The sequence below is a fragment of the Somniosus microcephalus genome, unplaced genomic scaffold (assembly GCF_052327205.1).
Source record: "Somniosus microcephalus isolate GS21.2 unplaced genomic scaffold, FLI_Smic_1.0 unresolved_chr1, whole genome shotgun sequence".
NCBI classification, from domain to species: Eukaryota; Metazoa; Chordata; class Chondrichthyes; order Squaliformes; family Somniosidae; genus Somniosus; species Somniosus microcephalus.
Window position 1 is genome coordinate 112,271,648 of NW_028225179.1, and position 10,040 is coordinate 112,281,687.

Below are 10,040 nucleotides of genomic sequence, written 5' to 3' on the forward strand. Positions count from 1 at the left end.
ACACCTGCTGGTCAAATAGTTTTTATGTTAAACTTGGAAGACAGGAAACACGATTAAATATGCAACCAATTGAGATAGCCAGAAATGCATGAACCACTCTATTTGAAGTGTCTTTAATATATACATAGTAAATATGATACCAACAAGAACACTTTGAAGATATGACTTCAATAGATACACCAAGCAATTACATTGTTTTTGTATTGAACTTGGAACACCACGGAGTCACAATGTCTGCTAAAAACCAATACAGCCAATATTAAGAATTGAATGAAAGAATATTGTAAGAATGGCATCAAACAGAAACCATAGCTGTCATATTGTTTTTATGATGGTTTTTGAAACACCTAAAAGGTAGAGACATAATTATGCATGCAATAGTTGAATTGACAGTAAGATAGAAAGCATTCAAAAGAGGGAATGAATAAGACAATTAGCTGACATCAGCAGAGAACTTCAAAGAATAAACCACTGCAAAAAGGGTATAAAAATAAGAGCTTTTCAAACAGAAAGTCAGAACTCGCTGAATGGGCCAAGCATTTCTCAACTTCACAGACCATCTGTAAATTTTTAACTATGAGTCTCGGGTAATAAAAGTAATTGATTTTGGTGGATATTCTGGATTTAGAAATAAGTAAGAAATGTAGAAATGTAACGAAGTAAAGATTTGAGAATAAGGATCACTGAGAAATAAGAAATGTAAGCTATCTGTATTTTGAATTGTTAATGTTGCGACTGATTCAACAGCTGTTAACTGAATGTCGGCTCTTAAATAAAACGATATATTTTTAGAATTGTCTCAAAGAGTAAATCTGTATAAATTCGTGAACCCAATTTCTGTACACTCTTTTGTAAGGAATTGCAGAATTCTGGGGGGTATTCCGGACTTAAAATATCCGGAAGGTTACAGTCTAGTTAAATGTATTAAAAATGCTATCTGGAGGACGGTAGCATTTTCAGTCATTCCTTTCCTTTAGGGAGAGATAGCCTGAACCTTTAGACCAATTTAAGCGTCTTGTAGAATTCGGCTATCTCTAACTTAAGTTGAGGGTGAACATCTGGGGAATATGTCTGATCTGGGGTAGCCCGAAAGGGCTAGGACTTGTAATTATCCCTTCAAGTCAAGCCTAGAGGTAACAAAGGCATGGATGAGGGTTTCAGCAGCGGATGACCTGATGCGGGGGCGGAGACGGGCAACGTTACGATGTTAGTAATGTCGCGGATATGTGGTCGGAAGCTCATTTCAGGGTCAAATATGACACCAAGGTTGCGAACAGTGTGGTTCAGCCTCAGACAGATGTTAGGGAGAGGGATGGAGTCAGTGGCTAGGGAACGGAGTATGTGGCGGGGCCCGAAGACAATGGCTTCGGTCTTCCCAATATTTAATTGGAGAAAATTTCTGCTCATCCAGTACTGTATGTCGGACAAGCAGTCTGACAATTTAGAGACTGTGGAGGGGTCGAGAGAAGAGGTAGTGAGGTAGAGCTGGGTGTCGTCAGCATACATATGGAAACTGACGCTGTGTTTTCGGATGATGTCGCCAAGGGGCAGCATGTAGATAAGAAATAGGAAGGGGCCAAGGATAGATCCTTGGGGGACACCAGAGGTGACGATGCAGTAGCGGGAAGAGAAGCCTTTGCAGGTGATTCTCTGGCTACGATTAGATAGATAAGAATGGAACCAGGTGAGTGCAGTCTCTAAGGATAAGGGGAAAGCCATTTAGGACTGAGATGAGGAGGAATTTCTTCACCCAGAGAGTGGTGAACTTGTGGAATTCTCTACCACAGGAGGCAGTTGAGGCCAACTTATTAAATATATTCAAGAAGGAGTTAGATATATTTCTTAAGGCTAAAGGGATCAAGGGTTATGGGGAGAAAGCAGGGACAGGGTACTGAATTTGGATGATCAGCCATGATCTCATTAAATGGTGGAACAGGTTCGAGGGGCTGAATGGCCTACTCCTGCTCCTATCTTCTATGTTTCTATGTTTCACCCAGCTGGACGATGGTGGAGAGGCATTGGAGAAGGATGGCGTGTCAAAGGCCGCAGACAAGTTGAGAAGGATGAGGAGGGATAGTTTACCTTTGTCACAGTCACAAAGGATGTCCTTTGTGACTTTGATGAGAGCCGTTTCGGTACTGTGGCAATGTCGGAAACCTGATTGGAGGGATTCAAACATGGAGTTGTGGGAAAGATCGACACGGATTTGGGAGGCGACAGCACGTTCAAGGACTTTGGAGAGGAAAGGGAGGTTGGAGATGGGGCGGTAGTTTGCAAGGACGGAGGGGTCAAGTCTTGTTTTTTTGAGGAGAGGGGTGATGACGGCAGATTTCAGGGAGGGAGGGACAGTACCTGAGCAGAGAGAACCGTTAACAATGTCAGCTAACATGGGACCCAGAAAAGGAAGTTGGGTGGTCAGCAGTTTGGTGGGAATAGAGTCGAGGGAGCAGGAAGTGGATCTCATGGACAAGATGAGCGCAGAGAGGTCAGGAGGGGAGATCGGAGAGAAACTGGAGAAAGATGTGTGTTCAGGGCTAGGGCAGGGGGGATCCTTAGAGGAAGTTTGGCCAAGTGGGCTAGGGGAAGGAACAGAAGTGACAGAGGCAGCGGAACAGATGGTCTCAATCTTAGAAACAAAGAAGTCCATGAGCTCCTCACACTTGTCGGAGGTGAGAGTGGAGGTGACAGGGAGAGGTGTTTAAGTAGACAGCTAGCAGTAGAGAATAGAAGCCAGGGTTTATCTTTGCATTCCAGAATGATTCTGGAATCGTGAGCAATTTTGGCAGACAAGAACAGGACCCGATAATGCTTTATGTGGTCCAACCAGATCTGGCAGTAAATGGCTAAATCAGTTGTCCGCCATATCCGTTCAAGTCTGCGTCCCTTGGACTTAAGGGAGTGAAGATGAGGGCTGTACCGGGGGAACAGCCAGGGTGAGAGAGAGTAATGGTTTTAATAGGGACTAGGGCATCAAAGGTGGTGGTGAGGGTGTGGTTGAGCAGACCGATAGCTGCAGAAAGGGGGATGTGGGTGGAGAGCGATACGAGAAAGTGGTCAGAGATGGCCTTATCTGCGATTGACACAATGGGAGTAGCGAGGCCTTGAGAGATGGCGAGGTCGAGAGGGTAGCCATGAATATGGGTTGGGGAGTTTATAGGGAGGGAGAGATGAAGGGAGGATAGGAGGCTAGTTAACTCAGAGGAGAGAGAGCATGATGAGTTGAGATGGAGGTTGAAATCACTGAGGATGAGAAGTCGCTCGGTGCGGAGGCTGAGGTAGGAAAGAAGTGAATATATCAAACCCATACACATAGGCACACAAGCACATTTGCACACACACACAAGCACATTTGCGCACACACCCACAAAGACACAAAGCCACATTTGCACACCCAGACACACACACGCAGACACACCTGCACATACCCACACGCACATCTGCACATACCCACAGACACGCACGCATATCTGCACACACACAAGTACATCTGCACACACCGACACACCCACACAACTGCACACAGATACACAAACACATCTGCACACATTCAGACACATAAGCACATCGACACACCCACACACAGAAGTGCATCTGCACACACCGACACATGCATAACTGCACACACAGACACACATGTACATCGACACACCCACACACAGAAGTGCATCTGCACACACCGACACACCCACACAACTGCACACAGATACACAAACACATCTGCACACATTCAGACACATAAGCACATCGACACACCCACACACACAAGTACATCTGCACACACCGACACACCCACACAACTGCACACAGATACACAAACACATCTACACACATTCAGACACATAAGCACATTGACACACCCACACACAGAAGTGCATCTGCACACACCGACACATGCATAACTGCACACACAGACACACATGCACATCTGCACGCACAAGCAAACACATTTGACCACACACATATTTGACCACACATACACAAGTACATTTGCACACTCACCCACACAGATACAACGCCACATTTTCACACCCATGACAGACACACACACTCAGAGATACACAAGCACATCTGCACACTCACACACCTGAACACTTTCCAGCGCAGGTCACTGGACAGTGATCATGAGCAAGGACCCTTGCCGAATTTCCCCGCTCTCCGACCCAGGAGGCACTGAATGTAGCCCCACTACCGCCCACCCTGGTTGGGATCAACTAACTTAGCACAGGCGGGGATGGAGCCTGGGCCTTTTCTGCTCTGTATGTGGGGTGGCTCAGTACCACACCAGGTAAGATCAGCTAACTCAGCACAGGCCGGGGATGGAGCCTGGGTCTTTCCTGCTGTGAGAGCGTGGGGGGCTCAGTACCACCAGGTGAGGTCGGCCTACTCCGCACAGGCCGGAACGGGAGTCTGGGCCATTTCTGCTGTATGTGTGTATGTGGGGGGCTCAATACCACCAGGTGAGATTGGCCAACTCCACACAGGCCGACTGCAGCCTGGGCCTTTCCTGCTGTGTGTGTGTGTGTGTGTGTAGGGGTTTAGTACCACACTGGGTGAGATTGGCCAACTCCACACAGGCCGACTGCAGCCTGGGCCTTTCCTGCTGTGTGTGTGTGGGGCTCAGTACCACACCAGATGAGATCAGCTAACTCAGCACAAGCCCGGGATGGCGCCGAGGCCTTTCCTGCTGCGTGCATCTGTGGGGTTCAGTACCACACTGGTTGCGTTCAGCAAATTCCGCACAATCCGGGACTCACTCACTCACCGAATACTGCCTGACTGAGGGATCTGCCGGTGCCCATTCTCACCGGGTTAGCGCAATGTTACCTGAGCACTGAACTCCAGTGTCGTCGCTGTGCCGACAGTTATATTCGCCACACGGTTGTCGTTGAGTCTGCTGCTGCTGCTCGTTGCGCTGCGCTCCTCTGCCCGACTCGCCGAACACATCGTCGGGATGTGAATGCTCCAATGCTCCAACACCAAGATGAGAATTGTAAGGCTGGAGAAGGTTATAGAGCCTGGGAGGCAAAAAAGTCATGAAGGGAATTTAACAGTAGGATGAGAATTGTAGGGTTGGAGCAGGTTACAGATATAGGAAGGGGGCAAGAGCCATGGAGGGATTTGGGGACTAGGATGACAATTTTTAAAAATCGAGGCATTGCTGGACCAGAAGCCAGCGTAGGTCAGCGAGCTCAAGGGGTGAGGGGTGAATTGGACTTGGTGCGAGAGGTGTGGAACAGCCAGTTGCGTTATTACAAGAGTAATGAAAGCTACCAACTCACCTGATGCCATCCATAGATGCTTTATGTACACTGTAGGTTTTCTGAAATGGGAAATGCATGTGTTGTGGGATCATGGATAGCTAAATGCAGGGGATGGTTTGATTATGGAGAGTCAGAAAATTTTGCTCACCCAGAATTATGATACTTCAAGCAAGTTATAGTATCATCAGGGGGGACTGTAAGATTCGCAAAATTGAATATTGTATTATTAGGGTCGAATGGCAGAAGAGGCCATGATTTTAAAGACTGTTTTAAAAGAAGCCCAGAAAAAGGGGCATTCAAAATGGCCACCAGACCCCGTGACCAACTTATTGGGACATTTTAAAATTGTTCCTGCAGTCCTCAGACAGCTTTGTGGATTCAACCCACAGTAAGTTCTGGAAGCTGTTTCTGAGAAAACGAAACCAGACATGAACACATATACATAAAAATTGGATGCAGATCCAACCAGATCGGCCTGTAGATAAAGGCCATCTAAATGTTTACCCAGACAAAGGAAAATAGCTACACATACATGAGAAGAGCACCAAGGACCTGTTAAGGACATCAACAGGACATTAAAAACAATGAAGGTCATTCCAGACCAGAGATGGCCCTTTACCGGCCATCCCGAATGTACTTTAAATATAATAACTACCCCGTTGTGCAACCAGCCCGCCAAATTAAAACAAAAGACTAACCAGATTTAGCGGGAGATAAGGTCTCGATTGAGAAGTATAACTGGGAGACACCCGGGGTAGAGAAGAAAAGAAAAGGGAAAAAGAAGACACGTAGCTTCTTGAACTTGACAGAGCGGTGCTGCTTTGAAGAGATCAGCGTGGCCCCATCATCGGAGAGGAAGAAGAAGAAAACAAGGCAGCCATCAAGAAGGTAGTCTGGATCCTGGCCCGGGGTAATCGTCGGGAGGTCATCGACCAACCCCGGACCGTTGAAGAGACAATAAAAACCTACAGAAGAAACCTTTTGAAATGGGGGCCAGCCCGAGGCTCCTCTAACCGGGGTCGAGCAGACGATCCCCGACCCCGCCGACATCCAGGCCAGCCAGCGTCCAGCCGCCTCTGACCTCCACCTCAGGAGAGAGGTGTGGCGCAGCTGGCTGGGGCTCCATGAACCACGTGGAGACAGGACGCCTGAAAGGATCAAAACGCAAGACTTCAAAACTCTATACGTTTCCAATTGGGCTGGTGAGCATGTTTCTGGCCCTTCACAATCAGATCTAGATAGGATTAAGGGGGTGGGCATTTTTGGTATAATTAACATGAGTTGTTGTCCCTCGATGTTCCGTGTGTTTCCCCATTTCTTGATGACTCTTGTAAAGTATAATATGCCTGTATCCATTGTAGCTAGTACTGTATCGTTATGATTTGTTTTTCCCTCCCATGTACCCTCTTATTTGCTTGCATTTCATTTGTTTTTCCTTATGCAATAAAATTTCATTTCATTTTCATTAAACCTGGTCTGTAAGAGTATTCTCTACATTGAAGTTCCTGCACCTAAGACCAGTGTCTAGAATCTAAGGGGCGAGTGGGTCGAACCACTCAGGGTTTTACTGTGCAAAAGTGAGAGAGAGAGAGAGAGAGAGAGGCCTCTGAGAGAGAGAAAAACCTCTGCGATCTGCGAATCTCTAGAGAGAGAAAACCCCGTACAAGTTGGGTTACAGATATGTTTGGAAAGTCTTTGTTCGGGGCAGATTTCTTATGGACTGACCATTATTGCCAAGGCCCAGACACAAATAATAGCCATTTGGGTGTGAAGTATTAGAGCTGTACCTGAAAAGGGTGGGGAATGGGAAAGGGAAGGGAGGATAAAGGGATGGAGAAGGGAGTAAAAAACATTATCAACACTTGAGCCTTTCCCTTGGCTGATATTGAAGTAAGATTCCATTTTTCCCTTTCACGTAACGGGCTAGATTGTCGTCTGAACTCCTGGACGTTGAGTATCACCTGGGCTGAGGGACAGAAACGAAATCTGGTCGGAGGTGGTGGGGGGAGGTGGATTTCAATAGAAGGAAATGGCTCAGGTTCTGTTACTGATGTGTGATCCTCCTCTCCAGGTTTTGCTCACCTGTGCTCCTCCCAGTTGATGCTGCACACTCAGGTGGTGGAGGTGAAAATCTGCCCCAATATTACTGGACCACAAACACGTTTGAACCTTACAGATATTGTGCTCTGGTCGATGTGTTCTACCTCTTCCCTCACACCCCCATCCATTGTCCTTGCCAAACCCCTTTGGCTCCTCCAGCTCCACAGAACTGACTTTAAGGTTTATTTCTTCACCTTGAAAGCCCTCCCTGGCCTCCACCCTTCCCACCTCTGCAATCTCCTCCAGTCTCATGTCCCTACATGCCGCTTCCACTCCTCCCACTCCAGCCTACATTTCCCCCTCCGCTGCCTCTGTACAACCACTGGTAGCCACTCCTTCAGTCTCTCATGCCCCAGCCCTCCGTAGCACTCTCCCTCAGCATGTCCACCTTCTCCCGTCCCTCCCTCCAGAAGGCTCCTGTAGCTCCTTCTGTCTGACTGTGTTATTTGCTCCGCTTAAACTCTCTTCCGGCTCTCCCTCCTGCTCACTGCTCTGAGGCATCTCTCTGTACATGGGGAGAGCTGTAGTAATGTACGCTGCTGTACACAGTCAAAGCATCTCATAGGAACAGGAGGAGGAGGCCATTCAGCCCCTTGGGCCTGTTCCACCATTAAATTAGACCATGGCTGGCCTTTATCTTAACTCCATCTACCCGTCTTCGTTCCATAACTCTTCATAACCTTGCCTAACAAAAATCTACCAACCTCAGTTTTTAAATGTTCAGTTGACCCCTTGGCCTCAACAATGTTTTTGGGGAGAGGTTTCCAGATTTCCACAACCCTTTGTGTGAAGAAGTGCTTCCTGACAACACCCCGGAACAGCCTGGCTCTAAATTCAAGATTATGTCCCCTTGTTCTGGACTCCCCCCACCAGAGGAAAGTTTCTCTCTATCTACCCTCTCAACTATCTGAATGACAGCACCCCTTAATTACTATACTTGAGGGAATACAAACCTCGTCTAAGCAACCTGTCCTCATATTTTAACTCGTTCAGCCCCGGTATCAAACTACTTCACATAGTGAATGATGCTTCCTACATTACGCCAGTGACTACTCTTCAAAAGTACTTCATTGGCTGTGAAGCTTTGGGACGTCCTGAGGTTGTGAAAGGCGCTGTATAATGTAAATCCTTTCCGAACCTTCTTGTGCTACTTCAGCAGGGTGACACTGAAGTGGAAGCAGATTTGAGCTCTGCCCTTCGGTCCCACCTGCACCTCACAGAAACACCATGGACTTTGGCACTGTCCAATGTGCTGCTCGGACCCAAGAATGACTTTTATTTCTCAGCAAACACTGCCCGTTTATTATAGTCTCTGAATGATTCAAGGCCAACGTGAACTCTGTGGGGCCGATTTTTCTGGAGCCATCAGGCGGGCTTTCAGGCGTGTGGGGGGGGAAAATTGCAAAAATAGAGGTCACGACCCCCCCCCCGCGGCTGATTCCCCGACCCGTCCGATTTTCACCCAGACGTTTCTGTCCAACCTGAATCAGTCCCACACGCAGCAGACGGGAGTGGTCTTCAGGCACCTTAATCACCAATAATTGGCATATATATTGCCATTTTAAGGGGCCCTTGCTATTTTCAGCCTTTTCCCACGTTAAGCACGCCTGGTGGGAATCCCGCTGATGAAACCTGGCGTTAACAATATCGGATTGCTGACTATCAGCTGCAGGTCAATCAGGAAAGAAGAGATTTAATCAGACATCATTTGTAGGTCGCAGGACCTTGTTGTTTCAGGCTTGGGGCAACTTGTTCCAGGCTTAGGCACAGCTGTGGAAGGTTGGAGCCTCACACACTTCTCCAGTGTGAGCTCCTGATAAGCCCCTCTCACCACCCTCACTCAGCGCTTCCTCAACTGAGGCACCTACCAGAAGCATGGGAGGCCTTTTTTTCCTTCCCCTCTTGGCATTAGAGCGCCTCCAGCCCCATTCGCGAAATGACACATGCCACAACTGAAGAAGTTGCCATCAGAAATTTTATTTACAATAACCAGCTGATGGCATTTTTCAAATAAACACAACATTTCACCCAAGTGACTACCCTTGTGACTATTAGTGCTTTATTTTCCACTTACGCATACTCCTACGTAGTGCTTCCCCTGTGGCTTCAGCAGATGTGGAGGCCCCTTGCTCACTTTCCTGCTGCTCCTGTCTCGACACCTTTGGTGGGCGTCCTCTGGGATGGCGAGCCTGTGATGTTTCGCCAGCAGTCTGCTGCTCCTGCGGCTGTGCAGTGGTTGAGACCTCTATCTCCGTTGGGTGTGGACTCCGGCAGGGCTCTGACCGAGGGCTCTGCAGTGGCATGGAAGTGTGAGCACTTGGAGAGGAGCCCCCACTTCCTTGAGGTTTGCCACCAACCTCCCTCTCATGGGTCAGGTCCCCCTCAGTGCCTGCAAGTGGCTTGAGAGCAGCTTGCTGCACATCAGGTGGGTCATGGGGACCCGTTTCTACAATGGCAGTCCTACTCAGAGGGCCTGCCATGAAGGTTTGGTTTCTCTGTTCAATAGCTGACCATCGCTCCCCCAGAGATGTCAGTCTATTCTGAACACTCACCATGTTTTCAACACTCTGGCGACTTAGCTCCTCCATGGCCGTAGCCATTTTCTCCTCTACTGTAGCCATCCTTTTCACGGAAGTTGCCCTCCTTTCCATGGTGATGCGTTCATGCACCAATGACTCC